A 10126-nucleotide genomic window follows, 5' to 3' on the forward strand; every position below is an offset into this window, starting at 1 on the left:
AGATGGCAAAGTGCCCCAACCACACAACTGACGTATCCACTTGGCACCATCTCTGCCTGGTAATTGCCGATGGAGACCATTCCACTCACAATCTCTTTATCTGTTTGCTTCAGAGCCAATCCCCAACTTAGCACACTTCCTGGGAGACTGTCTGGCTGAGCTGCTGTCCCGAATGCCAAGCCCCAGACATAGCTTGCTCTCCCATTCCAGAAGAGGCATCTGGGTCTTTGTTTGGCTCCCGTCTTGCTCCTTGGCTGGCTCTGTTCCTGGCGGGCAGAGCAGAGGGATGGCTTGGGAAGCTGCAGTGGAAGACGGTGGCAGCTCCTGGCACTGGACTCCAGAGCCCAGAGCCCTCCTTTCCTGCTTGGCTGCGGTTGGGTGGTCTGAAATTAGAGGGTAGTACAGTGTGGCCACCAAGGGGATCCCTGTGATCCTTTGTACTCTGGGACCACCAGACAATACCTGGATCTTGGCTTCACAAATGGAGAGGGATGGGAAACCCCTGGAGTGTATTCCCAGAGGTGATGAGGCTTCTCTTGAGAACCTAGGGAGAGAAATCAGGTGATGTCACGTGGAGAAGAGAGAACATAAGAGACTGATGGTTAGCATCACATCAAGGGATCAAAATTACCCTAAGGGCTCCAAGAGGCAGAACCAGGACTTCTGGGGGGGAAACAAGAGGAAGTCAAATTTCATCTCAATAAAAGAAAAAGAATATTCAGCCAAGGTTTGTGGGCCACCTCTGGAGATGGCATATTCTCCAACGAAGGTGTTTGAGAGGAGTCCAGGAGCCAAGGACAAGGGGTGTTGGAAGGTTGGACTCCACCTCATTATAAGTTTTCTGATGCTGTGAAAATGCTTAGAGTTTCCAGTCCAGGAAACGGGCTTCTGTCTGCCACATGGAGTGGAGGGGAGAGAGCACTGGACTGTGAGTCAGGTTGATCCCATTTCTGCCATTAATTTATGAACAGAGGGATTTGGCAAGTCAGTTCACTCCTCCGAGCCTCCAGCTTCTCTTCTGAAAAATGCCAGGTATCAGAGAAGATCACCTCTCAGTCCTTTCCCATCTTAAGTGTGTCAGTGCTCCCTGCTCCAACCCTCACCAGCCACTTATGACCAAAGGAGAAACCCAGGAGGGTCAGGCATCAGAGCCACATTCATGCAAGAAGTCTTTGCAGAGTCACCCGAAGTCAGGAAGTGGAGCAGGGGTGGGACATTTTATAGCATAGCAAGGTCAACTTCACGCTCCTCAGTGAGGCTCTGAAGCTCAAAGACAGAATTGATGGGGATTGGGGCAGAAATTGCTCCTTGCAGCTTGAGAGGTATATGACTGGTTTTAGGTAATTAAGGTAAATAAAAGGAAAAGGCAAATGGAACTACCACCACTTCCTTTCTACCCAGCGCAGAATGGAAGGTATGAGTGGCTCACAGTTGCACCCAGAAGGTGTGAAAATTCACAAGACAGGAGAAGAAACTAGAAACTTTTCAAATCCCAGTGGAGTCTGGGCGTGGGAGATGGAACAGAAGGAGAAGAGGTCTTGGGGAAAGAGGAAGGAAAATTGAGGGAGAAGGAAAGCAAGAGGGTGTAGAGCTTGCCTTAGGGGAGGTCCGCCTGGGGCCATCCCAAAGTTCCAAGACAGGACGTTCTCCCTTTTGGTTGGTGCAGACCACAGGAGTGCTAGACCATAATGGCAGGGCAGGGAGGGAGCGGAATGTCAAATGCCTGGTTTTCTTTTCTATCCCTACCCCCTACTCTGAAGTTCAGAGTTCTTGCCAAAGCCCTTAAGATCTACTTGAACTTCCTTGGTATCTCCCGTGCTCACGTATGTGTTTATTTTAGGGAGATGGTAGCCAAGTTGACTGCCAGGTGAAGGCATGGAATAACTTCCAGCCCAGCCCCAGAGCCAACTGGAGCAAGAGACTTAGTGTGGGCTGAGTCACCCTCAGTGGCTGAAAAAATAAGGTAGAGTCCTTCGGGTTCTCTCCTTCCCCACTGTTATCCTCTCAACCCTGGGTGAAAAGATAAGGACCTATTGTATGGCTTACATGGAGAAAGGAAGGACCACCTTCTGGGATCTGAGGACTCTGATGCAGGGTCCAGCTTTGCCTGAGTCACATCCAGGTGCACACACAGCCAGGTATACACCTGCAGTGCTGCTGAGCACTTACAGTGCCTTGGGGTGTGGGTCTGGGGACTGTTGTAGCTTCTCGGAGTGACAGGGACTCGGCAGAGACTCTGGCAAGGCTGACCCAAACTCTCAGAGTGAGAGCCGGCCAGAGACATTTACAATGTTGACAGACAACCACAGGCTTGGCAAACTGCCTGAGGACCTTCCAGAATTTTCAGGGTTAATCTGGGTGGAAGAGGAAGTAGTAGAAGCCGTAGAAATTTTTAAAATCGTTTTATTGAGATATATTCATGTACCATACAGTCATCCGTGGTGTACTGTCAACTGTTCACAGCACCATCATATAGTTGTACATTCATCATCCCAATCTATTTTTGAACATTTTCCTTACACCAGAAAGAATAAAAATACGAATTAAAATTAAAGTAAAAAAGAATACTCAAATCATCCCCCCATCTCACCCTATTTTTCATTTAATTTTTGTCCCCATTTTTCTACTCATCCGTCCATACACTGGATAAAGGGAGTGTGATCCACAAGGCTTTCACAATCACACTCTCACCCCTTGTAAGATACATAGTTATACGACTGTCTTCAAGAGTCAAGGCTACTGGGTTGGAGTTTGATAGTTTCAGGCATTTCCTTCTAGCTATTCCAATACACTGAAACCTAAAAAGGGTTATCTACATAGTGCATAAGAATGCCCACCAAAGTGACCCCTTGACTCCATTTGAAATCTCTCAACCACTGCAACTTTTTTCGTTTCATTTCGCATCCCCCTTTTGGTCAAGAAGATGTTCTCAATCCCACGATGTTGGGTCCAGATTCATCCCCGGGAGTCATATTCCACGTTGCCAGGGAGATTTACACCCCTGGGAGTCAGGTCTCATGTAGTGGAGAGGGCAGTGAGTTCATCTGCTGAGGTGGCTTAGCTAGAGAGATAGGGGAGCCATAGAAATTTTAAAGCAAGAGAATAATTATGCAAGCTAGAGTCTTAGAAACTGAAGGAGAAATTGCCATCCGGGGAGACAGCTGCCCCAAACAAGAGGGACATGGGCAGCTCTGAAACCCTCCTCCCAGGACAGGGAGCCCAAGTCCCAATTCACAGGCTCTAGTCTCCCATTTTTGGTCATTAATGCATGGAGAGGATGGCATCACTGGTGAGCTGCATCCATCCCTGAAATATTCTTTGCTGTTGCTGAAGAGGTGGGGTCAACCAGAATACAGGTGAAGACCCCAAGTCAGAGCAGGCTGGACCAGCCCTTGGTGGGGCGTGGAGCCGCCCACTGTCCCTGAGCCCAGCTCCCTGGCTGGGGGTGCAGGTGTGAGACAGGTGCAAATCAGGGGAGAAGGGACATGTGCCCGGCCATGCCAGGTGTGAGGTCCCAAGCTGATGCTCCTTCCTGGTCCTTCCCAGCACCTTGCTCGGGTTCCAGCAGAAGACTAATTGGGCTTTGACGTGGGTTGAGGGCAGAGCTTGTGGGAATGAGGCTGTGAGGGCAAAAGAAGTGACACCTGCACCCTGAGGACAGGGCCAAGTGACCCAGGCATTGAGACAAATTCTCACTTGCTCCAGGTGCTAAGCCCTTGTTCCTGGCAATAGGGATGGATGGACGCCAGCGATGCAATGGCTCCCTACCTTGGCTGCTTGCACACACCTCTGGGGAGCCTGGGGGACAGGATTCCTCAGTTTCCACCTGGCCCAGCTGGTGGGGTCCAGAAGCCAAGCCCAGGAGACCAAACTCCACCAGCTCCCACGTATGTGCCTCCAGGGATGGACGAGGGTGGTGAGGAAGGGGAGTATCTCAGAGAGTTCCCAGACCCCGGAGGGTTCCAGACCCCAATAACTGAAGGACTCGTGTGAAAGGACCCCCAGTGTATGGCACTGTATGGATGGAAGCCCTGTTTGGGGTGAGTGGACGCCCCAGACCTGTAGGGTATAGAGGAGGTGGGAAGCAAGGCGTGGTTCAGTAACGCCAGCTGTGGTGGGCTGCACACCCCGGGCTAAGAGGAAGGCCTATTTCTATAAGCACTGGGGAGATTTTGAAGCCATAGGATCAGAAGAGTGTAGAAGGTGATGCTGGTGGTGGGGAGCAGTGGGCTGGCACTTGTGGACCTCAAGCAGGGACCACTTCTTACTCCCTCCAGATGGCTTCCCTCCCATTCTTTCCTTATGCCCCAACCCTTGCCCTAGACAGCTTTCCAGAGCAGTGTCTGGCACGGAGAGGGAAGTGAAATATATTTCTTGAAAGAATTAACAAAGAATATGATGTTCACAGGAATCCAAGTCAATTTTGGTGATGACCAACGTATTAGCCAGTGTTCTCCAGGGGAACAGAACTGACAGGATGGATGGATGGATGGATGGATTGATCAATGGTGGATGGATGGATGGATGGATAGACAGACAGACAGATTTATTATAGAAATTGGTTCATCTGACCATGGGAATTGGCAAGTCTAAATTCCATAGGGCAGGCTTCAAGTTGGAAACTCTGATGAAAGTGAAGTTGAATTTTCCAGGAGAAGCTGGCTGCCTGAAGTAGAATCAGAAATTCTTTCTGACTGCTGAAATCATTGGTTCTGCCAACTGATTGGCTGAGATTTCCCTTATTTCTGAGGGAATCTCCTTTGTTGATTATAGATGCAATCAGCCATAGATGCAACCGACCAACTATAGATGCAAATCCATCTACAAAATACCCTCACAGTAACAAGCAGGCCAGTGCTTCCCTGACCAAACAACCAGACATCATAACCTAACCAAGTTAAGCATGAAATTAACCATCACAAGTGCAATCTCAAGAGCAGGATTAACTATCAAAGGATGATCATAAAACTGCTTTTTATGGAAACTGGCCCAGTTGACCCAAGAACCCTTTGTTTGGCTGTGGCGTGGGGGGTGGGGGTGGGGAAGGGAGTAGTTCTCCAAGTTTGGGAGTAGAAACTGGGCCAAAGCTGTTTCACCCTGCAAAAGAGGTCAGCCTTTTAAGTTTGGTCCTTCATGGGGACAAAGAAAGAGTAAAACATTCAGAGAAAGGATTTTAGAGACACAGAACATCTACAATGGAGCTTTAAGTGGCTTGCTGTGGTGTAAACCCCTCTATGCCTCCCCAGGGAAGCTTCTGTAAATTCTGCTTTGCTCACTAATGCTTTGGTGTGAGGGAATTCTTTTTGAGGCACTGAGTTCTGCAGCTAAATTGGTACAGGATAAAAATAGAGACCCCTCCCTCCCACAGGTGCTGGGGTCAGAGGACCAGGGGAGAGCTGACACAGGATCATGGCGTCATCAAGAATGAACTTAGCCTAAGGGACCCTGAAGATAGTCCTTAGAAATAGACCAGCTGGGGAGAAGACAGCAGATGGACAGGAAGACAAGGGTCCCCGGGGGATGGTCCCAGAACCCATCGGCCTGTGATCTGTGAACCCACAAAGCCAGACCCACTTGCCCCTCTGAGTCCCCATTTGTGTGATGATCTTTGATTCTCCAAACTCAGCACGTCGCTGGGCCATGGGGAAGGCAGAGAACCAACAACAAAAACTCAGAGGAGGTCTCGTCACAGGAAAAAATAAATACCAAGCAGTGCTCAGGACGCCCAACTGTTCTCTTGGTATTTTAAGTGTATGCTTTCTAAAAAAGAAAAGAAGAAAACTATATAAAAGCAATTGAAATCCTCCCTGAAAGAAAGCTTCTCTTGCCTGGGCCCAGCCCTCACTTTACCCTGTGACTCTCCCGAGCTTGATACAACTAGCTATATTTAAAGGAAGGCTGTAATTAAACCAAGATGGGTTGGTGCTACTGTTCAAATTAAACTCCTTTGAAAAAAAAAAAAAAAACATTTTCAATAAAGAGAGGCTAAACTCAGCATGCCACAGTCATTACTGTAGCACTTTTCTTCCAGGAGGATTAACAAATATAGGGCCTAGAAATTTTGATCAAGCAAAGTATTTTAATGGGTTTTCTTTTCCCTCCTTCTTTCATTAAAAGTGCACTACTGTGGTTCTATTCCATATATAATGCAGATGCATATGTGCACGCTGGGTCTCTCCCACCCCGTGGGGACAATAGGATGATCTGTAGGAATTAATATCTCTTTTAGGAATTGTTGGGGAAAAGCCATACCAATAAAAATAAATATTAAAATGGTGATAGATAGATAGATAGATAGGATGGATAGATGGATATGATATAGATGGATGATAGAAAGGATGGATAGATAGATATGGATAGATCAACAGATAAAATGGATGGATAGACAGACAGATAGAATGGATGGATGGATAGATAAATAGATAGATAGAAAGGATGGATAGACAGAAAGGATAGATAGATAAAATGGATGATAGAATGGATGGATGGATATATAGGATGGCTAGATGGATAGATAGGTAGGTAGGTAGAGAGAAAGATAGATAGATAGATAGACAGACAGACAGACAAGATGCATGGATGGATAGGTAGGTAGGTAGGTAGATAGATAGATACAGATTGAGAGAGACAGAGAGACATATAAACAAAAGCTTATTTCCACTGCTCTGGTGGTAGATTTTGAACCTTGGAACACATATTTAAGCTCAAAGGAAAAATGCAGCCCTGGATTTGGAAACGTGACTTAGGAGAGGCCCAGAGGAGATAGCTGGCCAGGAGAGGCCACTCACCAAATGCCTCAATGTGGAAGGGAATGAACCCCAACACTTGAGAAAAACCCCAGGAGAGAAGGATGCAGATTTCTGCAGCCAGGAGCTCTCTGCCCCCTTCAGGCTCAATGACTAGAAAGGAAGGGAGGGAAAGAAAGAAGGAGAGCGGAAGACAGGAGGCAGGAGAGGAAAGGGGGAAGGGGAGGGAGAACACAGGCAGGCTGCTGGGTGCCTGTTTCAGTTTGCTAAAGCTGTGAAATGCAGTATACCAGAACTGGGTGGCTTTTACCATGGGGGTTTATTAACTTAAAAGCTTACAGTTCTGAGGCCGTGAAAATGTCCCAATCAAGGCATCAAAAAGATGATCCTGGATTCTCTGTCACATGGCAGCATCTGCTGGTCTCTCCCTTCTCTTCTGGTTTCATTGCTTTCAGCTTCTTGCTCCAGTGGCTTCTTCTCTGTTTTTGTGGCTTTCTTTCTCACCTTATGTGTCTTTCTCTCTCAGCTTCTGTGTGTTTCTCTGAATTTCATCCTCTCATAAAGGACTCCAGTAAGAGGATTAAGACCCACCTGGGGCAAAACCTCAACTGAAATAACCTAATCAAAATGTCCCTCACACAATAGGTCTACACCCACAGGAATGCATTAGCTTTAAGATCATGATATTTTGGGGTCCATAAAGCCTCCAAATCATCACAGTGCCTTTGGTCACAAAGAAGTAAAACCAATTAAGGAAAAAGAGAGATGCATGCAAGAAAAAGGGGTGATTCATGGACGTCAACACAGGTGACTGCAGGAAGGTTCTGGAATAATCTTCAGACATCCAGGCCATTCTTTCTCTTCACCCAGCTCCTCCCCAAACAATTTCTCATGATTCACACTTTTGCCCCCATGGCCATAGCAAAGGCCCAGGATGAAGATTGTATTTGTCTCTCTCTGATCCAACCACTTACAGAAAATAACTGGTTGTGTCTGAATCCCAATTCCAGCTTCCCCCAAGTGAGATCTGATGGGTCCATGTGTCCATCTCAGTCCAATACTGGTCAGGAGAGGGTCCCACGGCACAAACCCAGACCAGGGCCCATCCCTTGTTGGTGGGTGGAGGGATACATGTCAGAGAAAAGGGGGCCCACAAGCTGGGGAGATGACCCAAAAGTCAGGTAAGGGAAGGCTCAGGAAAGGGGGAAAGAAGGAATCTTTCTTTCTCTTCTTTATCTATCTTTAGCTGGCTGTCTTCCTCAGCTTCAGTTTGAAAAGACAAAACCTTGCAAGGAAAGGAGAGGCTAGGCCTCCCTATAATTGTGCCTAAGAGCCTCCTCCCGAATGCCTCTTTGTTGCTCAGATGTGGCCCTCTCTCTCTAGCTAAGCCAACTTGAAAGGTGAAATCACTGCCCTCCCCCCTACGTGGGATCAGACACCCAGGGGAGTGAATCTCCCTGGCAACGTGGAATATGACTCCAGGGGAGGAATGTAGACCTGGCATTGTGGGACGGAGAACATCTTCTTGACCAAAAGGGGGATGTGAAAGGAAATGAAATAAGCTTCAGTGGCAGAGAGATTCCAAAAGGAGCCGAGAGGTCACTCTGGTGGGCACTCTTATGCACACTTTAGACAACCCTTTTTAGGTTCTAAAGAATTGGGGTAGCTGGTGGTGGATACCTGAAACTATCAAACTACAACACAGAACCCATGAATCTCAAAGACAATTGTATAAAAATGTAGCTTATGAGGGGTGACAATGGGATTGGGAAAGCCATAAGGACCACACTCCACTTTGTCTAGTTTATGGATGGATGAGTAGAAAAATAGGGGAAAGAAACAAACAAACAAACAGACAAAGGTACCCAGTGTTCTTTTTTACTTCAATTGCTCTTTTTCACTTTAATTATTATTCTTGTTATTTTTGTGTGTGTGCTAATGAAGGTGTCAGGGATTGATTTAGGTGATGAATGTACAACTATGTAATGGTACTGTGAACAATCGAATGTACAATTTGTTTTGTATGACTGTGTGGTATGTGAATATATCTCAATAAAATGAAGATAAAAAAAAAAAAAAACCTTGCAAGGAGAAATGTGGTCTAAACAGATACACACTGAAGGTATATGCCATGGAAACTTCTGGAATCCTCTCCTCCACATCTTTGCCTCACTCGGTAGTTACTAAACAGGAACAGCCTATTGAGTCCCTCCTTATTCCAAGGAAACAGTAAGTGATGGGTGAAAATGGTCCTCTTTTCCACAGCCTCCCTTTTCAGCATCCTCCTCTTCTGCTCCCAGAGCTCTCTCACTGCTCCCCCAGATTCCCCCTGTCCTCTATCAGTAGCTTTCTTTTGTCTGCTGTTTTCCAGGTGGGGACCTCACTAAAGAGGCCGAATTGGACCCAATTATTGAATCCACATTACTCTTTAACATTTTTACATTTTGCTTTCTTTCCCATTTACTCCTAGACAATAAGCCATGGAATGGATAGAGACAAATTAAGGAATCCAGGCTCCCTGTCACCTCCTTCACACCCAACAGTTACCCTCCAGTCCCGCGGTCACTGCAGCTGCATGGGGTGTGCACTCCTGCGGCTCAGGGGATGCTCCAATTAATATTTTAAAATGTGCTTATTTGTCTTGCAAGGAACACAGCAAACGAAGAAATAATTCCACACATAAGTGTTTTGAAATGAAAATCAAGGGTGCTGGAAGATTTTAAAGAGGGGGGTGAGTCAAAGAAGTTCTACCTTGACTAGGTGAAATGTAAGCAGAGACTTAAAAGCCTGGCGGGTGCTAGTCAGCTGACCAGTGCTGGAAAGAATGTTCTAGAAAGAAAGAAAAAACAGCTGGAAAAGCAGGCAGGATGCAATAATAGGGGATAAATCAAGTTAAAGGTTTTAGACTTTATCTCAAAGGAACCCTAAGATCCTTGAAGGGATTCAAGCCGGAGAGTGACATGGTAAACTTTTCTTTTAGGAAACCATTCTGGTCTTGTGGAAAATGGATTGGAGGGAACAAGAGTTGATTTGGGGAAAGCAGTTACTGCTCAAAGCCCATGGGGGGCAGGTGAAGGTGGCTTGAACTGGAGGAGAACAGGATCATGGCGAGCGGATTGGAGAGATATTCTGGAGGTAGAGTCTTCAGAAGTTTGAGTGAATGTGAGGAATTGGGGGTGGGGGATGGGGAGGGGTGGAGATCAAGAACAATTAGGGAAGTGAGATAGGAGATGCTGATTTTTGGAAGGTGGCAACAGACACGTAAATGATGATGCTCTTTGAGCTGTCCAAATGGCGAGGCCAGAGTAGAGAGCTGGAGAGCAGAGTGAGACCTGGGAGAGAGAGGGTACAGATTGGGGAATCCCTGGGGTGCAGAGGTA

Source organism: Choloepus didactylus, chromosome 8 (assembly GCF_015220235.1).
Source record: "Choloepus didactylus isolate mChoDid1 chromosome 8, mChoDid1.pri, whole genome shotgun sequence".
Taxonomy (NCBI): Eukaryota; Metazoa; Chordata; class Mammalia; order Pilosa; family Megalonychidae; genus Choloepus; species Choloepus didactylus.